This window comes from Neolamprologus multifasciatus, chromosome 13 (genome assembly GCF_963576455.1).
Source record: "Neolamprologus multifasciatus chromosome 13, fNeoMul1.2, whole genome shotgun sequence".
In the NCBI taxonomy this organism is placed as follows: Eukaryota; Metazoa; Chordata; class Actinopteri; order Cichliformes; family Cichlidae; genus Neolamprologus; species Neolamprologus multifasciatus.
In genome coordinates this window covers 3,635,084-3,653,445 of record NC_140451.1, presented here as the reverse complement: position 1 = coordinate 3,653,445, position 18,362 = coordinate 3,635,084, and the positions used below count along the sequence as shown (strand labels likewise).

Genomic DNA, 18,362 nt, shown 5'->3' with positions numbered 1-18,362 from the left:
AGACATGACAAGACAAGGGGAGGCAAAACTCAACACATTGACATTGACAGTGCCACGTATTGGAGAAGCAAGATGGCGCCTGTGTTTGGCTGTGCCGCTGCCTCCGTCCGTGTGTTTGTTTACTTTATATGTTATGCAAGTGTTCTTGCTACAGTTTTGTCCGGTGTCATTTCCTTTCGGATTTATGATCGCCATGCGTTACTGGCGATCAAATCTGCTATGGATAACTTTCAGAGTCAACGATACGACGTTGTTTTCCCACCGCCGCTTGAGCGTGACGCAGCACCCGGTTCACCTGCACTCTTGCCGGTCAGCTCAATTTTGCTTCAGAGGCCTCGTCGGAGGAAGCGGGGGAAGAGAGCCGGCTTTCTTGTCCTGCTCCGTCGTCTTCGGAAAGAGGCAGATCTTTGGGGGCTTTATTCCTGTGCTGCTAGCGGTAAGATCCGCTGTCTGTGGCACCAAGGCTGTGCAACAGTCGACCTCTACAACTACGTTTGGTTGACTCTGTGGAATCCTTTAAAAAACAGTTAAAAACTTTACTGTTTAAACAAGCTTTCTGTTTACCAATGCTTTTTACATTTTTATATTTTAATTTACATTTAAACTCTATATTGTGTATATTGTGCATTTTGCTATTTATCGTACTGTTTATTTTAATCTCTGTGTGCAGCGCTTTGTGACTACCTGTCTATGAAAAGTGCATAATAAATAAACTTTACTTACTTACTTACATAGTACACAGACTTTCAAAGTAAAACAGGAAACTGAACAGACGTGGACTAAACTAGGGGATACAGAGAACAAGAGACACACTGACAGAAATGACTGTATATATAATGATTGAAGTAACACAGAACCACGACCTAAGAACGAGAACACAAGAAATTCCAAGGAACTAGGGAGTTAGGAATAATAGCGACAGAAATCAAAACCAAGAGAATCAAAACACATCATGAAATCAAGGATAACTAATACAACAGAAAAACACTGAGTCCACAGACTCAGGACCGCGACAGAAACTTTCAAAGATTTCAGCTCTGGATTTAGCCCCAGTGTTTTAAGATCCTAGCAACGCTGGTATTTATGGCCACATTTTTCAAAGACACGAGCTTTCTGGGTGCTGACCAGTAGCGGTTTTAGATACGGGCGACACGGGCGGTTGCCCGGGGCGGCATCGTGGTGGGGGGCGGCATCACGGCCAGCCTGTGACATAGTGGGAATGTCACAGACACCGATCGGTTTTCTGTCGCCTATTTGCTGGGAGTAAGGGCGCCCTCCGCTTGCGAGGTGCGCCTGCTGCTTGCAGCACAGGGAGGAGAGGGCGGGGTGGCGGGGGATTCTCTGGTGGCTGGAGCAGCATCTAATAACCAACTCGCAAAATAAAACAAAATAAAAACAAACCAACAAACACGAAAACACCAGACATCATGATACAGACTTATAATTTGCACCGATGTTTTTTCAAAATTCTGTATGCGAAAAGTGAGCGCGAGCCCTCGGTGCGCCTGCTCGCTGCTGAAGTCAAAGTAAACTTTATTGTCATCTCCACTACATACAGTCCAGTATATAGAGAGACGAGACGACGAGGCTCCAGTTACAGCAGTGCATGTAAACAAACAATAAATATAAGAAGAGTAAGAAAATAAATATACACTTTAGGACTCGGGGTATGTGACACAGGACCCACCAGTGTTGGTCAAGTTTGTGTGTGTGTGTGTGTGTGTGTGTGTGTACAACAGCTTTATGTTAATGTACAATCCTTAATATGTTTTGTGTGTGTGTGTGTGTGTGTGTGTGTGTGTGTGTGTGTGTGTGTGGAGGGCGCCAGAGGGCGTGTTTCGCCCGGGGTGCCAAACAGGCTAGGACCGCCACTGGTGCTGACTCAGGGGGACCACTTTAGTTCATTGAAACTTTAATGCCAGTTTAGTTTAAGACATTAAACTGGTCGCGTTTTGAATCCAATTGATACTAAAAGAGCTATACTGAACATAAACAACTGTGTTAGTGTGACGCCCTGCATAATTGAAGGATTACGATAAACTTCAGTTCTTACTGAATCTGTAACATTGCCTTGATCTGCCTACATCATTTTAAAATGCTTTTTTTTAATAGTTTGTGTTGTTAAATGAGTTTTGTGTCACTGTGCACAGTGAAAAACTCACCTGATGTAGTGGAAAGGCCATGTTCACCACTAGATGGTGACAACCTGGCACAGGTATTTTCTATACACACTAAATTTCACACTGAAAAGCCTTGGTGGGAATTTTTGTTTGCATAGAAAGTCAAGGAAAAAATGTCTTGAGGTTTTCCAGTGTTTTCAAAATTGTGTTTTTCAGATACACATCAAAACTTCACACAGACAAACACACACACAAAACAACAAAATATGTCAAATTACATAAGATAAGATAACCTTTATTAGTCCCACACGTGGGAAATTTGTTTTGTTACAGCGGTGGACAGTGCAAAGTTACATGGAGAATTAGAAAAATGAAAAACATCTCATTTGTAAAAAAATAAACCAAAACCATCCTTCAGCTGCTTTCAATCACATCTCCGAGTCTCTGTGAGCAGACGCAGCTCGTGCTCGTCTTCAGGGTGAAGCTTGACGTGCTAATAAAAGAAAACATGTTTGCAGCTCAATTTCAAAACACTGTGTGGGTTTCTCTGGTTCATTTGTGCAACTGTTTCTTGGTAAATTATACAAGAACAGGAAACATAAAAATGGCTGTTGTCATCCAACATGCCCATAAAAGGCTTCATGATATACTGCTGCTGTTCACCTGCTTGTCTTACTCTGCTGGACTTTTCAGAAGTCGACTGTTTCACATATAAAGTCCTGTTTCTTATTATTTTAATGTGCTGAATCCAAACCCGACAATTAAAATATCTGATTAGCTGCTGTCTCCAAGACATTTATTTTTACACTACATGTTGTTTAGATGAGTTTTTCATATGTGTTTGGTAATATCTGACCTTTCTTCATTATGAAACATTAATCAGAGAAAGGTCAACACAGATTAGTCTTAATATGAAACATTAGAAAGCACAGCAGGGTTATTGCAGCCCCGCCCTCACATTGTGAGCAATGCTGTGACGTTTCTCAGTTACAATAATGTGACATAACTTCTGCCAAGCAGCTTCTGTGTTTGCTAGCGTTGGTGTCACTGTGTCTGTAAACACGATAATCCATTCAGAAGTTGCCTGGCGTCCACTGAGGTCATCAAAGTCCGTCCACCTTCTTCCACTTATCAGGGTCGTGGGGGGCTGGAGCCTATCACAGCTGTCATAGGGCGAGAGGCGGAGTCAACCCTGGACAGGTCGCCAGCCCGTGGCAGGGCTAACACACAGACAACCATTCACACCAATCCCCACTGACTGCATGTCTTTAGACTGTGGGAGGAAGCTGGAGAGAACATGCAGACTCCACACAAAGACCCCGGCCTGATGGGGTTAGGGTCCTGAGTTTGATACCCTAAACTGAACGCAGGACAGAGGAAGGGATGGGTGATGTTCATGTGTGACTGCTTCTGGTCTAAAAGGGACTGCAATACCAAAATCGATGAATTTGACACATAGAAATGCTGGATGATCAGGCGATGTGTCAAACACAATGTTTTCTGGCTTAATGTCTCGATGGTAGACACCCTTGGATTGCATTTCAGCAGCTGCATGTACCAGCTGTCTCATTATGACCAGACAGACAAATGAAAAATACGTTCAAATAATCAGATTTACATTATCCATTAAAGTTTGCCATATATGTTATCTTGCCACTCGCTGACCTTAACCTCCCTCTCGTGCACAAAGGTTCTTCTGTTTGCCAGGTAGGCTTCCAAGTCTATGTTTTTTTGGCCTTTCAAAGACCATAATGAGTTCGTCTTCCAAGTCATACCAGTCGTTTTAAGCGGGCGTCACATTGCTGCTCGTAGCCTCTGGTCCTGCCCCCACTTTTATTAGCAATGCCACCTCCTTGGGAATCTCGGTCATTTTACCATTAAGAAGCTTGAGAAACAGAACATCAAGGTCAGTGTTCAAACATTAGGCTGTTTGAGGTACACGTTGGGGGAAAACAACAGAAAAAGACAAACATTTCTTACCACTGGTAGGTAGCTGACTAAAAACTGAGCAACATGCTTAATCACCACCTGCATTACAGAGAAAATGTGTTTTAGAAAAAGAGAACAGGAGGAACTAGAAGAATTGTAAAGTGCACACATAAGAAGCCATACTGGGAAATTGTCTTCTCTGCCTTTTCCAAAGAAGACAGTCCCAAAGCCTCCTTCACCCAGCTTATCCTGCTCTTCGTATTTTTCTTCAAAGTCCTCTACAGAGAGACAAAACAAATTGAATTTAACAGGTAAAGGAGACTTTACTCACCTAGATATTTACGCACAGCCACAGCACGTGGTGTGGTAAAGGTCGGCCAAGATTTTGACCACATGTCAGAAACTGGATCAAAATTGGACTAAACTCACTTGAACTCTGACTTTGTCTGCACTTAGAACTATCACAAGACATTAAAACAAAACATCGGGCATTGATGACATCACAGGAATCTAACATTCTAATCTATGCAAACTGTCTCCATGGCTACATAATATCAAATTAAATCATAGCAAAGGAGTAAAAAGCAGGATCAGTCTTAGGGTGTATGTTACATGTTTGCCAGTTTGGATGAGTGAGTGCAATACTTCATCGGCCTGTGTTGTAGCAACCTGTTGAACCTGCTGAGAAACTTTTCTTTGTCCACTCTGCCCCAAACTTCACATGCTCCATAAAAGTCGAGGCCTAGAGACCTCTGCATAGTTATTAGCATTAGGTTATCAGTATCATCTGATATATATGACATTTACAGTACAGTACTCACACATGACATAGGAGGAATAAATATGAACTTTTTGACATAAATTTGATCATATGAAATTGGATTTTTTTTTAATATGAAATTTTTTCCTTCCGTCATACTTCAGAAATATAATATATTAAGTTTTGAACATTTTAAAACATTTAAGTTTGCTCGTTGTATTTATAAGATCCTACATGGACGTGCTCCACAATCATTGGTCAGTCACGTTAAAATCCATTATCAGTGGAAAACAAACCTGATCCTCTACTAGAGGCGATTGTGCAATACCTTTTAGACATAACACTCAGCAAACAGTTATTATTAGTTAAAGTCAGTGAGATTTGGAGTGATACATGACACATGACGGAATAAGACACGCAGACTTAGCATGACGAACCGACGAGGAACACGTACACTGTGAATACATACAGAGGGAAAAGAGGACTAGAGATGAGACATGGACATAACTAAGCACAAACAGAACATGATGGCTGGGGGGAAAACACACGTGACAGAAGGAATGGGTCACAAGGGCAAAACATGTAAATGAGAGGAGGAGACGGGAGAAAAAGACATTACTGAAATACATGAAGGGCCAGGGCTGGGGCAGCCAACCAGTCACAGACAAACAGCCACATTTTTTACTGTGTCACCGCAAAGAGCCACATCATACACCTGGGCACACATGAACATCACCCATCCCTTCCTCTGTCCTGCGTTCAGTTTGGGGTATCAAACTCAGGACCCTAACCCCATCAGGCCGGGGTCTTTGTGTGGAGTCTGCATGTTCTCTCCAGCTTCCTCCCACAGTCTAAAGACATGCAGTCAGTGGGGGTCTTCTCGCCCCGTTCACATTCACACAGAGATGCATTGAAGATCACCTTGTGGTTAGTGCCTTCTATTCGATGTACAGACTGAATAATAACACCTTCTAATTAGTTCTGTCTCCTATTGGTGCTCTTCTACGAGTAATCAGTGCTTGATGGCTTACTAAGCTTAACGTTTTTCACAACATTGATAACAAACACACACAAAACAACAACAACATATATTATCTAAAAAAAAACTTGATTGGACCACATTTTGATGTTCATCCTACATGTTTATTGAGATTGTCTAATGTCTGCGACGGTATCTTCTCCCACGTCTGCGGACACCCAGCATCATAATTTCATATTTTGTCAGCACTTCCTAGCAGTATGTAACTACACAATAAATGTCAGGGTTTGCGTGTTGAGATATGAATGGAGGACCCAAGATGCAGGCACTGCTGATGTGAGTGAGCTTTATTTATGGAGAGTGACATACAAACAAAGGCGAGGGAGGCGAGAAACAAAACTAGGAAAACCTAAACTGGGAAAGCTGAGAACCAGATAAGAAACCTGGACACGAGGGAATGGAGTTAAAACACGATGACAAGCAGGAAAAACAGCATGGAGGAACACAGACGGACCAGTAACGCACACAAGAGGTCGAATGCTATAAATTAGTGATGGCCCGCTTGAAGCTGACGCTCCGGCGCGTGTGTCGAAAACACCAACACACCGCTTCAGAAGCACTCTGTCGATGCTCGATTCGTTTGGCCACAGTCACGTGATCAGTGACGTCCAATTGTGAATTCCACTCTGCAGAGTGGGCAATCATAATGAAGCAGTTCAGTTTTTTTGTAGATTCAAGCTGCTCTTCATATTTTTGACCAGCAGATGTCACCACAGAGGACTGTGTTAAAAAGCTTCCAGTAATGAATCGTTTTTCAACACAAGCTTCAGAAAGCTTTGTTTGGCCATCACTACTATAAATACACACAGAGGGAAACGAGGAAACACAGGAGGGGGACACAGCTGAGCCTAATGAATCTGACGAGACGGGTCCTTCATGTACTGTACATGATGCGGGTAGATGCTGTACGTTTATGGGCTGCAGGAGAGACACAGATTTGTGCAGCTGAGGTTGTTTGGGGTGCCTGCGTGTTCGCCTGCTGGGCCTGAGCGAGCCTCTCCACATCTGTGGCCCGGCGGTCTCTTCTCTTGCTGAGGATCTTAACGTAGTTTGCTGGGACGAGCCGGTGGTCTCACCGTCCACGCTGGCCAGGAGCCAGCCACGCACACGGGGCTGTAGCTCTAAACACAAGGGAGATAGTTGTAAACATGGGGCACGCTCACACAAAAGAAGAGCCCTCATCTGTTATTTCTAAGATAAGGAAAACAAAAATAGCAGGTTTTGGGTCAAAGCACTCAGAATCAAATGTCCCGCAGCCAGTAAAAAGCTCATCACCTTTAGGAGCGAGGTTGAGCATCTCTCCAGCTTGCATAGAAAGCTCCTCCTGAGAAGCAGCTGTAAAGTCATATTCTCCTCTGGCCACCACGTGGTCGTCCTCCTCGCTCGCCCAGTTAGTGTCTAAACCAAGCAAGGAAACTGAATGAAAGACATTCATCATTTTAACTGGTCTTAACCAAAAACAAGTCCTTCTGCTTTTCCTTACACTTGTAAAGTAACTAATGGCATATGGAGCTATGGTACCCAATTTATTTGCCACTGAGTTACACAAAGGCACATATGATGTCATACAAGCAGACTCATCTTTACACGTGTACTGCAGCCCTGAACATTACCAGCTTCAGATTCTATTATCAAACTTTGCAACAGCAGCCTTAATTACTTTGAACTCAAAACAATCAGCACCTGCAGCCACTGTCCTGTGTTGAGTACACCTCTCAAAACAACTAAATGTACTCATATGAATATGTGAGTGCTTGCTGTTCCATCTCTTCAGCCTGCTGCACAAACCTGCTGGGGGGACGTCCTCAAGGTGAGGTGTGTGCCTGTATCCTCCCAGGCTGTAGCCGCCACCGTAGCTGTAGCTGTAAGGCCTGTAGCCACCACAGATGGAGCTCCCATAGGGGCTGTAAGAGGGGAGAAGGAGCTGTTGGATGGACAGTAGGACTGCTGGACCTTATGAGGGGGCACCAGGGGCGCCATCCTGGGCAGGACAGAAGGGCTAGCAGGGGTAGAGGAGCCTGTAGCTAATCCTAAATCTGTAGATCTGTTTGGTGACAACATAAAGATAGAATATCAGTAAAATCCACCCATAATTCGTTGCAACATTAATTGAGCAAAGCATTAGTTCAGAAACGTCATGGAGTCGAGCTAAACCACAAACTGAATGAACAGCTCATAGAGTGGCTCTCTTCCACAGCGTGTCCTTTGTCCTTTCTCCCTCCCCTCAACCCCAACCAGTCCTCAGAGGCTGCCCCTCCCTATACCTGCTTCTACTGGAAGTTTCTTCCAGTTAAAATGGTGTTTTTCCTTCCCACAGTCACCAAGTGCTCGCTCAAAAGGGCTTGTTTTGATCATTTCGCTTTCTCTGTATTACAATAGGGCCTCCACCTTGCAGTATAAAGTGTCTTGAGGTGACTGTTGTTGTGATTAACGCTATATAAATAAACTGAAATTGAATTGAGTCAACTTTTCCTCCTGCCTCATCTCCAGCTCTGCTACTCTTCATCTGTACAGACGGTGGAAACACACAATAAATTCACCATCAACCAGCAGCTAGCGGCAACTTTTAGCATGGGATGTTTTCTCACATGAGCTGATAGTTTGTGTATGCGTGGAGATCTGAGGTTGGCTGGTAGGTTGGACCTCTGCACAAAATCACAACTGTGTGCAAACATTTCCATGTTTGGATTTCTAGGAATTTCGTTTCTTTGGTTGACAACTGCTTAGTGTGTGTGAGAGTATGACAACTGCTCAGCGTGTGTGAGAGTATGACAACTGCTTAGTGTGTGTGAGAATATGACAACTGCTTAGTGTGTGTGAGAATATGACAACTGCTTAGTGTGTGTGAGAGTATGACAACTGCTCAGTGTGTGTGAGAGTATGACAACTGCTTAGTGTGTGTGAGAGTATGACAACTGCTCAGTGTGTGTGAGAGTATGACAACTGCTTAGTGTGTGTGAGAGTATGACAACTGCTTAGTGTGTGTGAGAATATGACAACTTCTCAGTGTGTGTGAGAGTATGACAACTGCTTAGTGTGTGTGAGAATATGACAACTGCTCAGTGTGTGTGAGAGTATAACAACTGCTTAGTGTGTGTGAGAGTATGACAACTGCTTAGTGTGTGTGAGAATATGACAACTGCTTAGTGTGTGTGAGAATATGACAACTTCTCAGTGTGTGTGAGAGTATAACAACTGCTTAGTGTGTGTGAGAGTATGACAACTGCTTAGTGTGTGTGAGAATATGACAACTGCTCAGTGTGTGTGAGAGTATAACAACTGCTTAGTGTGTGTGAGAGTATGACAACTGCTTAGTGTGTGTGAGAATATGACAACTGCTCAGTGTGTGTGAGAATATGACAACTGCTTAGTGTGTGTGAGAATATGACAACTTCTCAGTGTGTGTGAGAATATGACAACTGCTTAGTGTGTGTGAGAATATGACAACTTCTCAGTGTGTGTGAGAATATGACAACTGCTCAGTGTGTGTGAGAATATGACAACTGCTTAGCGCGTGTGAGAGTATGACAACTGCTCAGTGTGTTTGAGAGTATGACAACTGCTCAGTGTGTGTGAGAATATGACAACTGCTCAGCGCGTGTGAGAGTATGACAACTGCTCAGTGTGTGTGAGAGTATGACAACTGCTCAGTGTGTGTGAGAGTATGACAACTGCTTAGTGTGTGTGAGAGTATGACAACTGCTTAGTGCGTGTGAGAGTATGACAACTGCTTAGTGTGTGTGAGAATATGTCAACTTCTCAGCGCGTGTGAGAGTATGACAACTGCTTAGTGCGTGTGAGAGTATGACAACTGCTTAGTGTGTGTGAGAGTATGACAACTGCTCAGTGCGTGTGAGAGTATGACAACTGCTTAGTGCGTGTGAGAGTATGACAACTGCTCAGTGCGTGTCAGAGTATGACAACTGCTCAGTGCGTGTCAGAGTATGACAACTGCTTAGTGTGTGTGAGAGTATGACAACTGCTCAGTGCGTGTGAGAGTATGACAACTGCTTAGTGCGTGTGAGAGTATGACAACTGCTCAGTGCGTGTGAGAGTATGACAACTGCTCAGTGCGTGTCAGAGTATGACAACTGCTCAGTGCGTGTCAGAGTATGTCAACTGCTCAGTGCGTGTGAGAGTATGTCAACTGCTTAGTGCGTGTCAGAGTATGACAACTGCTTAGTGCGTGTGAGAGTATGACAACTGCTCAGTGCGTGTGAGAGTATGACAACTGCTCAGTGCGTGTGAGAGTATGTCAACTGCTCAGTGCGTGTGAGAGTATGTCAACTGCTCAGTGCGTGTGAGAGTATGTCAACTGCTCAGTGCGTGTCAGAGTATGACAACTGCTCAGTGCGTGTGAGAGTATGTCAACTGCTCAGTGCGTGTGAGAGTATGTCAACTGCTCAGTGCGTGTGAGAGTATGTCAACTGCTCAGTGCGTGTCAGAGTATGACAACTGCTCAGTGCGTGTGAGAGTATGACAACTGCTCAGTGCGTGTCAGAGTATGACAACTGCTCAGTGCGTGTGAGAGTATGACAACTGCTCAGTGCGTGTCAGAGTATGAAAACTGCTCAGTGTGTGTCAGAGTATGACAACTGCTCAGTGTGTGTGAGAGTATGTCAACTGCTTAGTGTGTGTGAGAATATGACAACTGCTCAGTGCGTGTCAGAGTATGACAATTGCTTAGTGCGTGTCAGAGTATGACAACTGCTTAGTGTGTGTGAGAGTATGTCAACTGCTTAGTGTGTGTGAGAATATGACAACTGCTCAGTGCGTGTCAGAGTATGACAACTGCTTAGTGCGTGTGCTTACACGCGATGACCTTAGATGAATGTCGTGTTTTTAATTCCGCTCCGGACTCGTGAATCTCAACCCAGCAGCAGCGGTAACGTTTGCACGTCCTCTCCCGTTAATACGGCAGGTGCGGCAGCAGTTGCTGGTGCTGCGTGTGTGTGTGTGTGTGTGTGTGCTGACACACACACACACACACTCTCACACACGTTCTTGCACATGCATACACATGCACACGTGCACACACATACACACATAGAGCTTTGTCTTTTAGAACCACAGGGGGGTTTTATGAGGGGAGGTGCTTGTGTAAACTGTAAACTGTAACTGTCATGGAAATAAATAGCTGCGAGGAGGGCTGCTTGTTGAAGAAGTTGTTTTGGAGACAGGTGAGGAGCGTTGAGCTCCAAGAGCTTGGTTTCGACCATCCTTCCCTTCCTAACAAGTAAAAGATGCTTGTCTTGTTTTTGTCGTTAACAAGAATACGTTTCTAAACCAGCGGGGCCTGTGGAAGCGCAGACCCAACAATCTGATCAGGGTTTTGTCATCAGTGCCAACAAAACGCTCATTTGTATTTTAGTTGTGTCTATCATCAAAATTGAGTTGGAGTGTTTTAACTCTGATGACAATCTCTCCCTAACAAGTCCACTTTATTGTGTGCTCATTTTCTCCTATTAGTGGCTCATACGTATATAATTAGTAAACATGCATTAAGTGCACTAATTTCTCTCGCTTATCAGTGGCTCCTGGTTGCTTAAGGCCTATGTCTGTACTTGACCACAGAGGCAGAGCATCATTCAATCCTGCCAGCTGCCTATCTTGGGAGCTTGTCAAGGATGACAGACTCCACTTTCTCTGCAGCAAGACAGCTCATAACTTTTTTACAGTGTCTCCCTGTCCTCATACTCATCTCAGCTTACTAGTGACCCAGCATTTTTCCAAATACAGCAGCGCTAACCAACATCATTTTTTCAAGTAATATAAAAATCAATTTTATATATTACCTTTTTAAACATCCCATTTTTCTTTCTCATGTCATTAAAACAAGTTTGCACATTTGTATAACAACAGTCAGACCTCAAGATCTTTTAAGCTTTCAGTTTTTTTCTCAGTGTCACACATAGATTAGTTTTCGTCTCTTTCAATAAGAAAGTCAAATCTTCAAACCCTGAAGCAATCTTTGTTTCTTTCAATCATTCCAATATTTTTCATCTCCTGTATTATAATTGTAGTTAACCAGGGCTTAGCTACTCTGATCCACAGTGATTTTGGGGGTGTGGATACTTGTTTTTTTCAGAGGTGCAGAGCCTTTTTCTACAAAATTACGAATAAACTGCATTTTTTAAAAGTACCATTAACATTAATGTAGACTGACACGTAACTCAACATTTAACACAGTGATCAGTAGAGAAGAAAGAAAATAACCCATTTTAAAATTTCTAGTTCAGATCAAAATTATTGTTCTGATTAAAGAAACAGTAAATCTGGCCACATTATTGTCCAGATCCTCCAATTTTCCCTTTCCAATGTGACTAAATACAATTCAACTTTTTAAAATAAAAGCAGATGCACACCCAGATATTTCTTACAGTAAGAATCCTCCAAAAACCTTTCAAAAGAAACATTTTTTGTCTTTCCTCAATTTTTAGACCAACTGAATCCACAAACCTGAAGCTGCAGACCCCAAACTAATCAAATGTAATGTTTCCATAATCAGCACAGTAATTTTTCAGTCTTTGTGTGTTATGTTCACTCACAGTTTTGATGCTTCCTTCTTCGACTTGATCCATGATTAGCTCTGCACCATCGCTCTGCTGTTTTCTCTCTCCTCATGCTTCTCCTTCATGCGTCCTGTCCTCAGATATAATCCAACCAGCTGCCTCCTTGTTTCCTCCTTGAATTGTATTTGCAAAATTTCCAGTTAAATTAAGAGAAATCCAGAAAAGTTTTCCTGCTTCAAAAGCTCTTCCAGTTGCCTGTCTTCTTGTCCTCCTTTAAATGTGCATTTTTGTATATTTGTATTTATTTGACTTCATATTGCCATGACAACATAACACAGAGCATCTTGGTAGATTAAAGCAGGGAGTTCTGTTCTCTGCAGAAATGCTGATGTTCCATAGTGATGTAAAAGTATGTTAATAATCTTTAAACAGACACTCACTGGTCCTGTAAGAGCTGCAATTTAACTACAAACCCTCTTAGTTCCCATCAGTATCATTCATTCTGCTCTGCCGCAATGGTCACAGTGGCTAGTTTAAGTACATTTGCCCCATAGAAATCCACTGATGTTCAGTGAGCCCCTTTGATACATATTTAGACCTTCATAATTTTCAGGGTGCATGAGTGTTATATCTCCATCTCATCCTAAATATTTTACCAACATGTAAAAGGCATACGTCCACAAGATTTTGATTTGTTTAATTGTAATTTAAACTTGTGTTAGTCTGTGTTGAATGCTTTGAATAATCTTCTTCAGAGTAGACTTTTGGTGTAAGCTGATAGTGAATGAAAAAAAACTATAAAAAGTTGCTGTGGTTTTTATTTTCCAAGAGAGGTAATGCACATAATGCAGAGACGAGCGCACGGGGGTATCCAAATTGTAGGAAGGCAGCCTGCTGCTGTACACAGGCGGATTCTTCTCAGTCATAGTTCTTAACAACTTGACTGTTTTCTCAAACCACACAAAGAGTGCTGTTCCCATTAATTATAAATAGCTATATATGAGCAGATATAATAGCTTTGACTTAACATATGTTAAATAGTATACTTTCCTGTTTTAAAATTTATGATGGCTCAAAATTAAAACCTCACAAATTAAAACCCTGAATCATCACCACTTGTGTGAACTACAAGGGTGCCATCATTTTTCTTTTCAATCCGTACGGCTGACACTGACGAACATCTTACAGTGCAGTATAAGAGTCCTGCCACAAGGAGACACTAAAGGCTTTCAAACCAACAGTTTCTGCTTCCAAAGCGGTGCCAACCGTCACCACCGATCACCGTACTTATGTAACATAGACCATGGATGCATGTTTGAGTTGATACATCACTTAAAGCCACCACTGTTCAGGCATCACATCTGTCCATTAGGTTTCCCTTTCATACACAACATTTTTATCCCTGGGTACTAACTTTTTTGTTGTTGTTGACTATTTATATATTAAATATGCTATTTCTGTAGAGGCACAGTACCAACACAGAACAGCGGGGACACAGAACCAAAACCTAAGAACTAACATCACACATCAAGAAATCAAAGATTAATAAAACAAAACAGAAAACACTGAGCCAGCGACCCAGGACCGTGACATTCAGTTTCTCAAGGAGGAATCAAAGCAAACATTTGTTTCTTTTTATGAATAAGAGATTTCCTTTATGGGTTACGTGATGGTGTAAGTTCCAGCACAGCTCATTTAGTGTGCAGAAGTGCTCCGAGGCCCCTATGAAACACATGATTGAAAGAATCTAATAAATTAGAGGGTGCAGTAGCTGTAGTATGACTTTTTGTTCTCCTGCTGCATGACGACTTTACTTTTTTATTTTTTTTGGTGGGAGGAAGTCGACATCTCAGTCCATTGTGATGTGCAGATCTTTGACTGGCTTATGATGACAAATGACAACATCACAGAAAGCAAGTATGGCGAAGCTCGCGGCTCTCCAATGGGACCAGTGTTGGACTGTAGAACTGCTTTGAAATTCATATGAGCTGTTTGCACTAAAGTAAAAAATTAACATCACTTCATCCGGATACCCTCTCTATGCAGAGGTCTCTAGGCCTCGACTTTTATGGAGCATGTGAAGTTTGGGGCAGAGTGGACAAAGAAAAGTTTCTCAGCAGGTTCAACAGGTTGCTACAACACAGGCCGATGAAGTATTGCACTCACTCATCCAAACTGGCAAACATGTAACATACACCCTAAGACTGATCCTGCTTTTTACTCCTTTGCTATGATTTAATTTGATATCATGTAGCCATGGAGACAGTTTGCATAGATTAGAATGTTAGATTCCTGTGATGTCATCAATGCCCGATGTTTTGTTTTAATGTCTTGTGATAGTTCTAAGTGCAGACAAAGTCAGAGTTCAAGTGACTTTAGTCCAATTTTGATCCAGTTTCTGACGTGTGGTCAAAATCTTGGCCGACCTTTACCACACCACGTGCTGTGGGTGTGTATAAATATCTAGGTGAGTAAAGTCCTTTACCTGTTAAATTCATCTTAATTTGGGGCTTTTACTTCAGGTGTTTTGATTCAGTAGTAACCAAGTGATCTTTGTACAAACTGCAGACCGCCACACTGATCCCTGGTTCCTCAGGATAGAGGACAGGACGTCAGATGGGCGAATCAAGAGCTCCAAACGGAAAGATTGTGCTACAGAAAGACTGGAAAAAGCTTCCCAAAGAAGCAAGAACAGCAAAAGTCCAGTTGGCCTCAGCCATCTTGTCTTGGAGAAGTGTAAGTGAGAGATTCAGAGATTTTTTGTTTTATAGTTATTGATCATCTGTAGGCCTGTGTGGAGTTCAGAGGTCTAATTGGTTTTGGTTTTTGCAGCTGCTTTCAGAAAGAAGAGCAGCAAAGGAAAGTCAAGCACCGATGGAACAAAACAACCACGCAGTAAAAAGAGCAAGACATCAAGCTCACAGGAGGAGGCCAGCTGCTCCGTCTATGAGTCAGATACACACAGCACATACAAAAGTCACACTAAAGGTAAGAAGTATATAGGTAAGTTCACACCACACCTGCAGTGATAGAGCCTCTTTCCCAAGCTCTCAGAGTTTAGCTGGTATCCATCTGCTAATCACTAGGAAGCTTCTAACAAAGACTGTATGAATGTGTACATTGAGGCAAAGTCAGCTTTCCTACGTACAACTAATCACAACCCCTGTGTTTATTTTGTCTCTCTGTAGAGGACTTTGAAGAAAAATACGAAGAGCAGGATAAGCTGGGTGAAGGAGGCTTTGGGACTGTCTTCTTTGGAAAACGCAGAGAAGACAATTTCCCAGTATGGCTTCTTATGTGTGCACTTTACAATTCTTCTAGTTCCTCCTGTTCTCTTTTTCTAAAACACATTTTCTCTGTAATGCAGGTGGTGATTAAGCATGTTGCTCAATTTTTAGTCAGCTACCTACCAGTGGTAAGAAATGTTTGTCTTTTTCTGTTGTTTTCCCCCAACGTGTACCTCAAACAGCCTAATATTTGAACACTGACCTTGATGTTCTGTTTCTCAAGCTTCTTAATGGTAAAATGACCGAGATTCCCAAGGAGGTGGCATTGCTAATAAAAGTGGGGGCAGGACCAGAGGCTACGAGCAGCAATGTGACGCCCGCTTAAAACGACTGGTATGACTTGGAAGACGAACTCATTATGGTCTTTGAAAGGCCAAAAAAAACATAGACTTGGAAGCCTACCTGGCAAACAGAAGAACCTTTGTGCACGAGAGGGAGGTTAAGGTCAGCGAGTGGCAAGATAACATATATGGCAAACTTTAATGGATAATGTAAATCTGATTATTTGAACGTATTTTTCATTTGTCTGTCTGGTCATAATGAGACAGCTGGTACATGCAGCCGCTGAAATGCAATCCAAGGGTGTCTACCATCGAGACATTAAGCCAGAAAACATTGTGTTTGACACATCGCCTGATCATCCAGCATTTCTATGTGTCAAATTCATCGATTTTGGTATTGGAGTCCCTTTTAGACCAGAAGTAGTCACATGAAGAAATGGTAGGTCATCAGCCTCACTGTTTAAATGTCCTTGCCTGCCCACACGCTTAGAGTCCACATGAATTCCTTACCATGAATAATTACTCTCTGGATTTTAGGGACCAAATCAGCTGCTGTAAACTGGCAGGACTTTAATGCCACCACAGCAGATTGCGTCGCAGTTTTGCAGCTACCTGGCAAGTAATCACTTGCCTTAAAAGTGTCGCCAGTCCCCTAGGCAACATGTGAAAGTGTTCCAGTGTGTAAATCTGATCTGGGACCGCTGCAATCTTCGACTGCGCCTCCAGCTGACCCGATGTCCACATCATGGGGGAGGTAAGCGTTGGAGGTGGCGTTGGATAGGGAGGGTGATGCGTCAGTGAGTGCTTATCAGTATCAGTATATGTATGTGTGTGCGTGTCCAGAGTTCAGCTGAGACAGTGTCCTTCGCCCCGCCAGGCTAAGTAAACAGTCTTCCAGCCAACCCAGGTGGCCTTGTAGGGAATGGGAAGGAACAGACTCAACACAGTCGTTATCAGGGAGTTTTTGTTCGGCTCCAGCCTTGAGCCCACAGCTGGCGCCGAAGGGGTATCCGCATTATGATGGTTTTCTTTTGCAAACAACTCATGAGAATTTCAAGCTGTTTTTAACACTCCGACACTGGTCTCTCAATCTCCCGTTAATAGCTGCGAGTTTCTCCATGATGTTATTAGCCGTCGATTCCGTGGTCTTGTCACTCTTTTGCTCACATAGCAGATTCTGAGACCTCACGACCGCAGCCAACTGATCCGAGATGTAATCCAGCTTCCGCCCAGAGATGTTGTTCTGAGTTGATTCTTTCCTGATGTAATCCAACATACATACGCTCAGAGGTGTTATTCTGAGCATTCACTGCAGTCGTAAGCGCCTCCAAGCTCTTAACCATGCTGCCTTCAGTGAGCCCTTTCTGAGAAGTCGCACCTGTCGCTCCAATCCCAGCGGGCAGCCTTGTGGGGGTTTGAACAGCCGGTTCTGCTCTCTTAATTCTCCGATAAACCAGGGCCAAGCCAGCTCCGATCAGCAAGAACCCTGTTATCATGGTTCCGAATAGGTAGATATCTTCAGCGTCCTCGATCGACAGTCCCGCCAGGCACACGATCCTCTGCCACCCATCCATCGTGTATCCGGCAGGGAAAGTACCTCCAGGGCACTCGGGTTCTCCAGAGCCCAGACTTCTCGTTAAAGGGTGTCAATAGCATTCAGAGACCAGTTGATCAAATCCATAATTCTCTTTTAGGTTTTAGACACAGACTGTGAGAGAGTGTTCCAGGGAAAGTAATCCAAAAAAGACACGAGACTAAACAAGGACATAAGAACTAGCAGGGAAGACAAGGGAGAGGAGAAAAAGTGCGTCCGCCTCCTCCGAGAGCCAAAGAAATGAAAATGTTTGATGCTGAGCTTGTGGTGATACTCTAAGTCAGTACTGTACTCTGGCTGTTTCAGAGTTTTCACAGTCACTGCTTTCAGGTGTCTCCATCCAGTCACGTCTCCCAACACGATGACTTCTTTTCTTTTGGTTCCCTCGACGTGGAAGTGGTCCCCCAGTGGTCAACAGGTAGGTCTTTCACGAGGTGTAGTACGGTGGCCCCTAGAGACAAAGAATGTACAAACTCCAAAACACTTACAAACTCCAAAACACTTACAAAATTCAAAACACATGCAAACTCCAAAACACAACGGAAGTGCTCCAGGACGCTAGGGGCAGTGTTGAGCTTGAATTGCAAAATAAACGGCAAGTTTGTTGCAAACACATGGGCTGTATGGGACGGTCTAGTCTTGTCAGCCGGTGATCAGCTGATCGCCAGCTGATCACGGGGCCGGGTTTAAAAGAGAGACGCCACCCACCTGTTCGCCGCTCAGACATCGTTCTCCTCATGTCAGAAGCTCCAACTCTTTGCCGACGTCAGTGTCCGTCTGATTCAGCAACCGTGAGTGTTTTCCCTCTCGATTCTTTTTCTGTAACGCCAGTCCGAAGCC

At 43.3% G+C, this 18,362-nt stretch overlaps 1 long non-coding RNA gene and 1 pseudogene across 1 annotated transcript; both read right to left on the bottom strand.

Moving 5' to 3' along the window:
- Positions 1 to 5,930: 5,930 nt before the first annotated feature.
- Positions 5,931 to 8,609, bottom strand: LOC146504843 (uncharacterized). The gene is made up of 2 exons (XR_014877441.1): positions 7,124 to 8,609; positions 5,931 to 6,969 (listed from the first exon to the last, which is right to left on the bottom strand). It is a non-coding gene; the product is annotated as an uncharacterized LOC146504843 (long non-coding RNA).
- Positions 8,610 to 16,594: 7,985 nt separating this feature from the next.
- LOC146504842 (uncharacterized) lies at positions 16,595 to 18,156 on the bottom strand (annotated as a pseudogene).
- Between the last annotated feature and the right edge of the window lie 206 nt (positions 18,157 to 18,362).